The sequence below is a fragment of the Morone saxatilis genome, unplaced genomic scaffold, assembly GCF_004916995.1.
Source record: "Morone saxatilis isolate NCDOM2014 unplaced genomic scaffold, NCSU_SB_2.0 Contig0, whole genome shotgun sequence".
Taxonomy (NCBI): Eukaryota; Metazoa; Chordata; class Actinopteri; family Moronidae; genus Morone; species Morone saxatilis.
The window spans coordinates 17,009,410-17,023,299 of NW_023339650.1; positions in this window are offsets into that span (position 1 = coordinate 17,009,410).

Here is a 13,890-nt window from a genome sequence, read left to right on the forward strand (position 1 = left end):
GTACGGTGTCCTCGAGTGCCCAGAGAGGCGCCTTTAAATAAAATGTATTATTATTATTATTATTATTATTATTATTATTATTATTATTATTATTAAACACCTGATGTAACTAAGTACGTGAATAAAAAGTAACGTAACATAACGTAACGTAACGTAACATACCTGGCATATAACTCGCATAGGTTTGTTTACATTTGGTTTCATATGGGACTCGTGTCTCCTAGGTTAAAATCCTGTGTTTGTTTGAGCCTCCATATGCAGACTTTCTTGCTCTGTATATGTCATCACCTGACTTTGAGGTGAGTGGGTGAGTCCAGAAATAATACTAGAGGGATATTTACAGTGACATATTTTAAAACCACTGACCAAGCTGCAGTATTTAAGGACTTGGGAATGAGACCGGATTGGATTATACACTAACAAATATATATATATTAGAATATTATATTCTGTTTAATGCCACTACATGTTACACCCACTGGACATTTTAGTCTTCATAGGGACACCTGAACATCAGTTTACAGAGCAGTCAGGGAGTAATGTCAAGTGATTTTCTAGCAAAGTCATTTTAAAACATTTCAGAATTAGTTTGTTTCGCCAAAAGCTGTGTGTGTGTGTGTGTGTGTGTGGTGAGAGAGAGAGAGAGAGAGAGAGGAGGAAACCTTTGAGCATGAGATTTGTTGACATTCAAAGAATTAGTTTCAACTTGCAAGTCAGAATCAACCTGACGTTTTAGCTCCTTTCACAAAGCTAAACTCCCACAATTCACTTATATATTGAATCTCACTTTCTGTACATTTTGAAAACTGAAATGTGGATTCCTGAACACACACACACACACACACACAAATATTTTATGCTCAAAGGTAAACGAAGAGTAAATGGAATTAGACTCAGGTTTATATAATGAAGAACATAATCAGCGTCAGATTATATCAGAACATGTGGCCTCTGTTATTGATGTAGGTTTTGATTGTTCACTGCTTGACTGACTAATTGACAGACTGACTGAATGACTAATTAAATGGCTGCCTGACTGATTTGCTGATTGACAGACTGGCTGATTGATCAAGTAGTTGACTGACTATTGACTTGTTGCCTACTGTATTTGTTTCTTTGTTTATTAAGATCTTCATTAGCTTCTGGATTTTTTCTGAGGTCCACACAGTTTACTTGATGATAGTACAAAAGTGCTTCTCTACGCTATATCTGTGCAAATTCCTTAGTTTTTTCCCCTTTTCCCTTTGCTTCCAGTACTCCTCTGTCTGCTGCGGTGTTTGTGTGTGCATGTTTGTAGGTGTGGTCTCCCTTTAGGCTTTTACAATAACTTTGTACAACTTTGTATCATTTCCCCTAAATCCAGAAAATCAATGGAGCAGAAGTTCTATTACTGGGGACGACACTCATGGAATATATTTATATTTTTTTGATTGTATGCAACAATTCATTACTACAGTTGCAGCTGCAATAATAAACATAACTTTCCTCCTTGTTAGTCAATTTTCTATGTCATACACCATAGTAAGTGTATATACTTTTATATAAGAATTATATTTACTTCTTGGAAGAAGGGGCGGATCTAGGCAGATCTAGGTGGCATCTGTCAACCCTAAAAAGTTCTTTACCACCCCAGTGTAGTGCCATCTCATCTCATCTTCATCCGCTTATCCGGGATCGGGTCGAGGGGTAGCAATGCTGTGAAATGTAATACATTATTTTAGATTTGTTTGAAAAATACCATGTTAAAAAACTGAAATTAACACATTATTTAATTATCTGTTATGGACACATTTTATTAGTGATTAAGTTCAATTAAAAACAACTTTTGGAAAAATGTCTGCAGATTTTGAAATATAAAAAACATTCTAATGTCACCTTTTTTAGATATTCCTAGTCGATGCTTCACTGCTGTGCTACAGTAATGATTTGTTTTGAGTTAAATACCTGCATTTTTCTTTCCGAAGCATATATTGATATACTGTATGTGGTTGTTTGCAATTAAATCAGCATTTATTTCTGCCACCACTTTAAATCTCCATTCTAACATCTTGCCACCCCATGAATATTTCACTAGATCAGCTCCTGCTTGGAAGAGGGTTTAATGTTTACTTTATATTCTCCCCTTAGCCTCAGACCACAAACGAAGACAAAACAAACCTTGATTAAATGTCAACTTCTTACAACACCAATACTAGATTAAAACCAACTTTTGAAGTTGCCACATACGAAAAACAGGAACTTGAGCAACAGATGGAGATGAGGGTATGTGATTGCAGCCACAAGAGGCTCATCACTGGCAAATCTAGGTCAAGGACATATAGTAGTGTGAATTCATTAAATCTGATCTCCTGGATCATTTATTATTACCTCAGCATGTAGTGTAACACATCAAAGTAATTTTGATAGCCAAAGTTGTGAAACGGATTCAAACAGCAGCAACTTTTTGAGAAATCTGCTGTGTTTTATTTGATTCTTGCTCAGATTACAGCAGATATGTGGATGCTTAATGTTTGTTGAGGATATATTTCACTCCCGTTATGGTAATGTTTTAATTTGGCTATATTTATCTATTTGTTGTTTGTATTAATGGCAGTAAAGGCTGTGCCATTAACCCATTTGAGACTCTGGTATATTTAGTACAATAAGGAAAATGCTGTAACATTTGTTCGGACATTTTTAGATCACATGAAAAATCACACTTTTATCTGTGTTAAAAGTCAGGAATATATTTGTGTGTATATTCATATATATATATTTTTTACACTGCATATGTGTGCATATCTTTGACATGATCTTTGACTTTTCAACATGTTGTGAGTCCATCAATACCAAATAATTAATGAAGCTCTTTGTAGTTTCTGAGATACAGCCAATTTCTTATCATACTATGTTTAGTCTTTGTGCTTATAGGACTACTGTTTTCCCTAAAATGGTAGAAAATGTCCTAGAATAAGCAATAAAAATGAAAGAATTTTCATTATTTAGGTACACACGCAACATACAGTGTGTGTATATATATATATATATATATATATTTCATATAAATAAAAGTTGCACAGAAGTGTTATTTGTCATACAGCAGGTGACAGAGGACAACAGAAGAAAAAGACAAGGATTGACAAGGATTTTTTTTCAGACACCCCGGTGTTAGTCTCTATTGTAAAAGCTTGTAATCTGAGCTGTTCATCTGTACTAATTGAACTAACAAGTGTATATGCATATGTGCCTTAATGAGAGGACTGCAGTGGTCATCTAAAGCTCGTTTCTACAGCTACTGAGGAGGTATTTGCTTGAAAGGGATGAGCTATATAGGTGGACAGCCAGCGACTGGGGCACAGGAAGTGAGGAGCTGTTGTTTCCAGATAGAAAAGACAGAGAGGAATGTGGGAGCCGGGCTTATTTTCATGGTAGAAGTTCAGTATTAAAGCGCTTCTTTATTTCACAGAGCTGAGAGTCTGGGACAACAAAGAGTTATGTGGATTAACTGTAGCATTCATTATTTTCAAATCAAAGCCATAATATGCAACTTTTTCCCCATTAATAATATATCAGTAGACTTTATTATAGGTGCCTGTGAACAAATGAATCCAGAGTTAACATTTATTTGATGTCCCTGGCACTACAAGATGTATACAATGTGTGTGACATGGAAGACAGAGTGTTAGATTGTAGTTACAAGACTCACATTAGTGGCAGACCGCAGGAAGAACTAAAGAATCTGAACTAAATATGCCACAGACATGGACCAATTAAAATCTAGCACTCAACGTTGTACTGCAGATGTTGTAATTTTCACCATCTGCTCCTCCTGCTTCTGCTGCCGCCACGACTTCATGGATGCTGATCACCTCAGCCTCAGGCAAGACGCCATCTTAAACTCATCAAGATGAGTGACAAGTGTTGTGGCAGAATGGTGGGATTAACAATACTTCCTTCTCAAGGCGAGAAGGTTGCTTTGATCAATTAGAGGACAAGGGTGGAAAACATGACAGAAAGTGTCTCATCTTTTCCCTTTTCTTCTCTTTTTCTTTAACCCTAAAGCTGTGTTCAGTAAGATATTCACTGTCATGTACTGTCAGAAAGAATTGCATCTTTAGTTGATGTCTCAGTTGGATTTTTGCTTTAATTGGACTGATTGTCCTGTTATAAAGAGTCAGTGCAGTATCTTGTGTGCCAACCATTTCCTTTATCACCAAAACAGGTCGGTAAACATCTTAAAATACTTGAATACAGTTGTGTCTTTCATACAACTAGAGGCAATCAAGTGTGCTGTAAAAGGTAGCTGTTTCCTCGCGCCAATTTCCAGTCTTTTATGACTTATTTTTTACTCACTGATGGCCCAATCGCAATCTCCTCTCATACTTTGAGGCGTGTTCCTGCAGAGTGTGTGAGGGCTTAGGGAGTATGAAAAACAAGTAAATTGATTATTTCCATCTGTTACCTCACCCACTGTGTGAGACGTTCAAATCAGGACTTAAGGGATCTAGTGGCATCTAGTGGTGAAGTTGCAGATTGCAGCTAACTGAACACTGCTTGTGTCTGTATTTGACGACCTGGGAATTAATGTAGGAGAGACTACTGTGGCTCATGAAAAATTCAAAAGGCCCTATCTACAGTCAGTGTTTGGTTTGTCCGTTCTTTATAAATATATATATCTATATCATAGTACGATATATATAGTATACTATAGTCTAAACTACCATTTGAAAGCAAGGCACACATGTACATCATGTATGTTTATTTCAATATGAAAAAGACCTGACATTTAGCTCACCAATGCAAAATTCAACAATCAAAATAAATGCAAGGCTTACTTGGAGTATGGATCCTAGCACCAACCTTATCAAACCAACCCAGCATCAAACTGAGAATGACCAAAGACATTTTTCATCAAAGAGATCAAAGTGAAATGCTTTTGGTTTTCCATTTGGATTATTTTCTTGCCAATAAATTGATGATTGAACAGGAAAGCAAAGGGGAAAAAGAGCAGAAAGATGAACTAAATATACTTCAATCAAAAGGTTTTTATGATTAATTCTCATTGAAGAACACGAGAGAAATTGACAGAGGGAGATGAAAGGCAGTTGTGTTTATTTGTGTGCTCTCCCTCTTTCTTTCTTTCTGTCCTTCTCAGGTTGTTTCTCTCGCTCCCCCCGGGGGACTTGTTTGGCCATGAGTGAGTGGCTGAGTTGGGAAAAGCATCAGTATCCATTTATCCACACCATTACCCACATCTAGCACCACCACACAGATACACGCACAGTTCAGTCTCCATTCTCCAGTCAACAAGATGACACTTTGACCTCTGGCAAGTGCTGGCCTGTGATTACAGAAGACCAGAAGAGGAGATAGACAGATCTACAGTCCAGTGTTGTTGGGTGAAATGTACAACAACTTGTAAGAAGGACAAACAGTGAAGGATATGTTAGTTTATCCTTGAAATGGTTTAAAAAGAAATCCAAGAAGAAGAATTATCTTTATTGTTGTACAGGGATCCATCAGAACTAGGTAAAAAAAAATCACAATAATTTCAATTATGAATTTAAATGTATTATATTATGTGATAACTAATTACAGTAAGTATTAATCTCATTCCATAAAGCTGAATTTCACCAGTGTGCCTGAAAGCAATTATGAATGTATAGCCATGGATGCAAGAGCTTCCGCCAAAATCTAAATTAATTCTTCCGTCATAGTTTATTTTTACGACTAATGTGAATTTTTTGGGTCTGTTTCAGTTACCATCGCATTTTTCTGTTTTTTGCTTTGTATACGCATAAAAGTCAAGGGAAAGAGATGCTCCTTCCAGACATCAACACTTGTTCCACCTTCCTTTTCTGCATTATATTATACTATACAGACAGGGTGCATTTAGGTCCGACTGACTATGTATTGAATGAAGGTGTCTCACGGTCACTTTCCGTCTGCTAGCAAACAGAAAAAATGCCTAACCATTGCTGTGTGGTGGGATGCACTACCAAGAGGTCAAAGAACCCAGAACTAAGTTTTTATAAAGCTGCTGCAGAAATAAAAAAAATAAAATTTGACAAAAGTGGGCAGAGACGTGAGGCATCAGCAGGATGGGTATGGGAAAACTGTAGGAACCTTACACTTAGTATTCTCAAGTGTGGAGCAAGCAGACAGCAGATCAGAGAGATCAGTGGAGATGGTGAAGTGAAGTGACTCAAAGATTATTACTATGCTCCTTACTGTAAGTAAGGTGGAGTTACTGATGAACCTTTGACAATCTGTGGACTTAATTATATGCTTACCTGTAACAACATCTACCCTCTACCAGTGGCACCATCAACTTCAATGCACACATGTTTGGATCTTAAAAGCAACAATCAAGTTCCAGCTAAGCGTGATTTGAGTGAGGTGTTTTCAGGTGCAGCAAGAAATGTGTTCTTACTTACTGAGTGTTCTTTACTTGCTGAGTTCTCCTCAGCTCAGCAGCACTATACTCGGTTGTGTAAGTTGTGATGTGAAAAACTTCCAACCACTTCCACTTTTCTGAGCAGAATCTCCGGGCACTTCATCTCACAGCCAATTAAATTTTAGTAGGGGTTAACATCAGGGTCAGAAATTAATAAGGGCTTGGGGCATTTTTTGCCCTGGGCCCTGAAATTAATAATGAGCTGGGGAAATACTTTTCAGTCCCTTCTTTTTTTCCAATTACACACCTTTTTTGAGGAGTTGTCATATATTCATGCATGAATGGGACTTCTGTTCCCCTTTGGGCTATCAAAAGGTGACTCATTGGGAGTTTATGCCCGGGTCATTCTTTCCACATTTATTCTGGGTGAAAGAAATTGAAGTATTTTAGATCAGAAAAAAAGTGAAAAATGGATATTGCTGGTAGAACATGCCCCAACAGTAACAAAATATTCACCAGACCTTGTTCTCTTAATGCCAGTTATGTTTGACGGATCAGCCCACCAAGCTGCAGATTCAAATTTTGGTCTTGATCCTTCCTGCAGTTCAAGTGTTTTTCTAGTTTGCACTCAAAAGACATGTAAATCAGGTCAAAGGAACCTTGCACGTCATCTAATGTATCCTGTACATGCTCTATAGCCGTGTGACCTTGTGTAATAAGCAGGAGTTGGCAATGCATGTATTCAAGGTTCAATGTTAACAGGTGCACTATTTCTGACTAACATTCACTATTTTGCTTTTAGGAAAAACCTGGTACTTAGAACCTATTTGCACTGTAGCCTGCACTGCTGTACTTTCAGCTACACTTGAAGTGTCTACCTAATAGGATGCACACATTTACATATTAATAGAACCTCTTGCTGATGGATGCAAAGCAGCTACAAACCTATACATTTTGTATAGCTCCGAATTTAAATAAAATATTGAAATTATTCCAGTTGTCACTAGAGAGATGTTTTCACATTCCTCTACAGAAGGGGGATATGTCTGTATACTTTCCTAAAATATGAGATTGAGATGAACCCTGAGCAAACTGGATTTAAAGTATAACAAATTAAAAAATCCAATCTCTAATGATACCACTAAAGACACCTGAAACCTCCAGGGCAGAGCCAACATGTGAGTACAGAGAGTGAGTTTGCATTGGCATAGTGAAAAGTTTGACAGCAAGCATATGTGCAGTTTTTGGATGTAAAGATTATAAAAATGTGACAATGTGAACACACTGTGACATCGTAGCAGATATTATTGTATATTTCACAACCACTAACTCTGTGTCAGCCACTTACAATTATTTTCTATTCAATCCAGCACTTTTTTTTTTGGTTAATAGTGAGTGAGCGAGTACGCAATTAACTATCTGTATCTATTCAACCAACTAATTTATCTGTATTGGAATCTGTACTCGACCCAGGCGGGGCTTAAACCAGAAGTGGGTGGTGCTTAAACCTAAATGGGTGGATTATTTTATGCTGTTACTTTTTTGATATGGGTTAATCAAAAGTTACAGTATTTATTAGAAAACTGTTTCCAGAATTGAGCTTCAAAGCAATGTTTTTGATCACAAGATAATGACGTTTTTTTTAAATAAATAAAAATTGCTTTATTTACATTTTACTTATTCTTTCACTTGATTAGTAACTAAGAAGAAGATTGACTTTCTTCAGCTGAGTTCATATTTTCAATATTCCTCCACTAATACATTTCATCACCCTGGATTAAGGTGCAGAAACGGTAAGGAACAGAGCTTTAAGTGAGATTTCTCACTTGACCTTATATTAGTTATTGGAGGGTCATTACTGTATAAGGCCAGCCCCACCTCTCTACCTGTGAATTACACCGACAGGTCCTCTTTGTTTGCTTATTCACATGAGGATTCTCATCTCATTCTTCAGTAATGAGATGAGAATCCTCATGTGAATAAGCAAACAAAGACTATTCACTTATTCACATGAGGATTCAGGATTCATTACTGAAGAATGAGATGAGAATCCTCATGTGAATAAGCAAACAAAGAGGAGCATCAGATAAAGGCTTAACAGGATAAATATGTCACAATGTCACTCTCCTTTTCTACCTGAAAGAAAGAACAGAACCTGGCAAACATCACCACTTGCTCTGTCTGCCAATCAATAATACCAGGCCCAAAGGTATTTCTCTCTTCAACCACTGCACTCAGAGTTTATAGCATGGTGGAGCAGTGTCAAGAGACAACGCTCCATAAATAAAAGGTTTTACCTCTGCAACACCTAAAGGGTTTCCATTAATAGTTGTGTCCCAGCCAAGCTGGTTGGTTTCACCTTGAGTCAACAAGCGCCGTTTCTAGTCCTTGAAACTGTGGTAGCCTACATCTATCTGTAAGTCACTGTAGGAACCGATAAAAGCAGGCAATCTCCAACAATGGCAAAAAAAAATAAGAATAGCTCTTAAAACCGGCTCAGAAAGCTGGACACGTGACAAGTGCAAACTCGGGAGGCAGTGTTGTGTGGTAAAACTGTTTTTATTTGGTCAATGTGAAGATAGATACAGGGAAACAAAGTTAGAGGGTGGAGGCAGGAAAATGTCAAAAAGCAGGCATCATCAGAACAGGCAGGCAATATGTGAATATGTCTGTAAATCTAAGGAAACATGATAACAACAAATATAATAAAACATGTGAGTAGTGAACTGTGGGTGCCCTCCGAAATCCAACCAACACAGTGCTGGTTTTTATCATTTGGGCATGGTTTCCACTCCAACTGTTTTGATGATTTTCTTTATTATTATTTTGATCAAGACAAAAATTCCCTGGTTGCATCATCTTTAGTGTGAATGGTTTATTTTTTTGTCTATGATTGTTAATTCAAAAAAATAAAATAACAAAAATACATTTGAAGACCATTTCATTTAAGATTAATTTCTTATTTGAGAAAATATTTAGGCTGTTTGAATAAAAAACAAATCATAAACCTTAGACACAGTGCTCACCTCTATGTGCATGTAAACCTTTGCATTGGTTTAAATAATGTTCAGTCTAGATTTCATGAGGCTCCCTTTAAAATCAGATCAAATAGAATGTATTTATGCGTTTAAACATGTGTAAAAACTCTTTTGCTTATGCTGTTAAAGCCTTAACTACTATGCATATATACATACATTGTACTTTGTATATTATATAATGTAGATAACATGTAGAAATGTATGTGTATGTTTTTGTCACAGATGATGGATCATTGGCTCTCCTGAGAAACTCAAAGAAGCATCAGATCTGTTGCTGATCATGTGATAATTGAATCAGAAGAGAACAAGGATGTGAAACGATGTGAAATATGCGCAACATATTTTATCATTTAAAACTTTTAATATTAGAGTGGTGGCAAATTATAGCTATATAATTTGCTAGCTCTATAGCTATATAGAAGCAAAGTCTTCATAATTGCAATCAAATGAAAAATGTCCAGAAAGGTTGCATAAGATGTTATGTTACCAGAGAGCACTCAAGCTGTTGCTAATTTCACAGTGGGTCACAGTCTTGAGCCTTCACAGTCCTATCAAGATTGCACGTCAAAGTCTCTGTAAGGGTGGACAGCAACATTTAAATGAGGTGGTTGTGGGCCAGGCCAGCCTGGGCATTTTTAATGAGTAACTAAAACCCCAAACCTGTTTATAGGTATTAGGTTGGTAGGTGTTGTGTTGTCCAAATCTTGATATTTTAGTGCAAAGTATTTGATTTCTATATACTGTGCTATAAATATGCATAGCAACCACCCTCTACTGGTTGAAAGCAGTTTATTTTTTCTATTGGCTGATCTGGGGGCAGTTGGTGTATATGATTCGCTCTTACAAAACAACTCCTGATAATGCAGACTGTGGCCTGGAATCACTGGAGAGTTAGTCTTAAGCCGCTAGCTTAGCTTAACGTTACAGCACAATTACCACACAAAAACTTTTGCAAACAGCCCTGAATGTGCTTCTAGTGACTGTCTGGCCTTCAGATAGATCCGAGGAATAAGTGGAGTAATAGGTAAAAAATGAAAACTGTTCTCATGAAGAGAAAAGGAAATAAAGGAGAAAAAGATAAATTGTTGTCAGGCTGCCTGGCTGGTGAAGTCATGTCTCAGATTTTTCCCCCATGAGGGTCAGAGTGTTACCTCATTGCTCACAGTAAATCAAATTGCGTACACCTGCTTTCATACCAGTGTGGTTTCATGTGTGTTTCAGTTGGTCCAGTACCATTGTGTTTTTGGAAGAACCCTTTTACTTTCTTCTTCTAGACCCTCCTGCCTCTCATTCTGTCCTTTTCTCCTCTTAACTCTCCTAAGGGAGGACATATTTACCTCTTGGTTTGACACAATCAATTTAAACCCAGCTCAAGGATGAGCCTTTTTCGCTCTGTCTCTGCCTGCCTCTCCTCTCTCTCTGTCTCTTCCTTTCTGTGTGTAAATATTTATGTAAATATCTAATTACTTCCTTCCTCTAAATCAATCCAATCCAATCGGATCAAATTAAATCAAATTTCAGTGCACTATGCCTGTGTCCTATGCTGAAGGGAAGGAGACCAGCACATGAGGCAAATTCAGATGACAGGATTGAAGCTGTTAACAGTGTTGCTAATAAGATTGACTAAAGAGGAGCAGGTGGCAGAACAGAGGACATATACACACTGTATCTCATACTATTCCCTGTCTGATAGCTCTTCTTACCTCTTTTTCTCTGTTCTCTCACACTAACAAACTCTTCTGTTTTGAAATCCTTCTTCGATCGATGTATAAACCAATATCACACATTTTTCCCAGAGGACTTTACAATCTGTTTCTCTGTCCTCAGACCTCAGCAGGAATAACCTTCCATTACAGACAGTAGTCAGGTTAATGTAGCGCACATTTTAACTGAATTTTGAGAAAGTCAGCTAAATAAAATGTAAATTGATGCGCGTTTTCCATCCACTACTGCTCTACTCGAGACTGAGTGTGCCGGGTGTATGGGCAGGACTTCAATACCCTGGCTCCAATCCTGATCACTACTGCGCAAACTCTGAATGGCTGTAGCCGGGATATTTTGGCTTGAGTTTTGTACAGTGGGAAGAAGTGGAGATGAAGCATTAGTCAGACTTCAAACACAGTAGAAAACACAATGGAAATGTAGCATTTATGTTTGTTTCATGTATTAATTTAAGTAGCGTTACAGGTATCGCTCCAAACTGATCAGGTGATTTTACTTTACGTCTCTTCAGCTGAAGCTACCATGGATGTTTAAGTCACATGTTACATGTACGTCATGATTTTTTAGCTCAGACTCTTTCCATTGCACGTCATTCCGTTTTCTTTTTATTGATGCACCAACTTTCCACCTCAGCCAAGTGTAAAAAACCTTTTTGCGATATTTTGAGATTATTTCCACTCCACAGGTTGTTTTTTATTTTAACAGTTGGGTAGAAACACACCTGGATGACGTGTAGTCAAGTGGGTGCTCTGAAGGGCGCAACACATACGCCTGTTGAGCTCGATAGAATTGGAGGACTTATGGCTGGAGCCCGTCTCTCCAGGCTTGCAGACGTGAGACATGCAACAGCATCATCAGAGATGTTAACCTTATCTTCTTTTTTACTTTGACGGATTTGGGGCGTAATTTTAGCGTATTTTGCCATATTTCAACATATATGACCATTTGGAACCACGTATACTCATAAAAAAAGTTTCTTTGTAGAGGATTGTGTTATTTTCATTGTGAAAATGTGTCACCATTGAATTTCATTCTAAACACTGTGAATCCAAGTGGACGTGTGTCTTCAAACAAAGCCACCTCACCCTACAGAGGACACGTCAACCTCAAAGACTGATTTTGGGTATCACTCAGTTTGTAATTGAACTTACGAGGACGTGTGTGTGGTTTGTGTCCAGCTCGCTCATTTTTTCTAAGACGTTGACCCTTTCAAGTACACTCATTAGCGCTCTAGTCAGGCATGGTTGCCAGACTGTGTTTGGTCAGCTTTGGCAGGAGCATAAAACAGACTTGAAGCCCTGTTTGTCTCCAATTTGTCTGACCTCTAAGTCACAGTTCATAAACAACAACAAACAGCCAAGAAACAATGAGAGGATGACATGGTTTCGGGCCCAGATCTGCGTCACTGAAGCTTGTAATTTCAGTATAATGAACGATGGCCTTAGCTTGTTTCTGTCTCAAACTTTCACATTTTCTGTGAATGACTGGATTGGACCCAGGAGCATATTACAGATGGCAGACTTTCACTTGGGAACAGGAATAAAAGGGCTTTGAAGAACTAAAAACTCAACAATGCACTTAAAGTGGCTACTAAGTTAAGTAACACTTTATTGATCCCCATGGGAACTTGTCTTTTCCGGTGGATCAGATCCATCTTAACTATTTACAAGCAACTCAAGTTCAAGAGGCCAAGGGCAATTGCAGGTGTGAACATTTTATGTGTGAGTATCCAGAGGAAACACAGAAAGAATCAGCTATTGAGAGGTACAAACCTAGAATTTAACCTGAGGCAAAGAAACAGTTGGTCTTTCTAAGAGAGGAGATGAGTCGGTAAGGAACACACAAGACTGACAGAAACAAACGAGACGATCCAGCAAAGTGTAAATTGAGGTTAGGGACTAAAGTTGCCTTCATTTAAGTTTTGAGTTTGTGTTTTCTACGCTTTGTGTTTTAGTGGTTTCACGTCTAAGAACAACACCACCAAGAAGATTGACAACAACAATGGATGTGGTAATAGAACTTCTTGTTCTTATTTCCAGAAAAGTTAATTATTATTTGTGTTCTGTCTTTCAAAGCCAAGGGACAAGAAAATAGACAACAATCGGGGCTTACTTTCATGGCCTGCTATTTTAGAAACACTGGTGAAATCGAGCACAACTGGTGATTCGTATGGACTCTTATCCTGATCCTGGTGATGGTATTTGAAAGCACCATACAAGCACAAGGGATATTGAAATGATTAGTCTCCAGCTGGTGTGTATTGACCCTAGACTGTAGCAAAAACATTGCAGAAATCTGCTGGACAGTCAGGGACACTAGGACATCCTAGAGAGGGGATTGCAGGGAAGAGTGACAACCTGGATGCTAAAGAACTGGAGGGATTGATTTGGAGGCAAGACTGGACAAAGAGGGATTGGATTTACGGCATTTATAATTTTATATTATTTATGAGGAATTCATTTATTTCATTCTTACAATTTAGCATTTTTTCCTTGTTAATGACCTTTTCATTGTATCCTAATTGTGAAGAAGTCTGTAAATTCTGTGTCAATCTGACTCTATTTTAAGTTTAATAATGAGTGATCCGTGATGATGGTTTACAGGTACATATGATGAATTAGTACTCAGGGCACTGTAAGTACGTGTGTGTATAATGACAGCTGCTCTGGGGAAATTACTTTCTTTGCTGTGATCTGACTGATGGGTCTAATGAGTGGTGGAGCGAGCACAATATGCAAAGGTATGATTACGGGC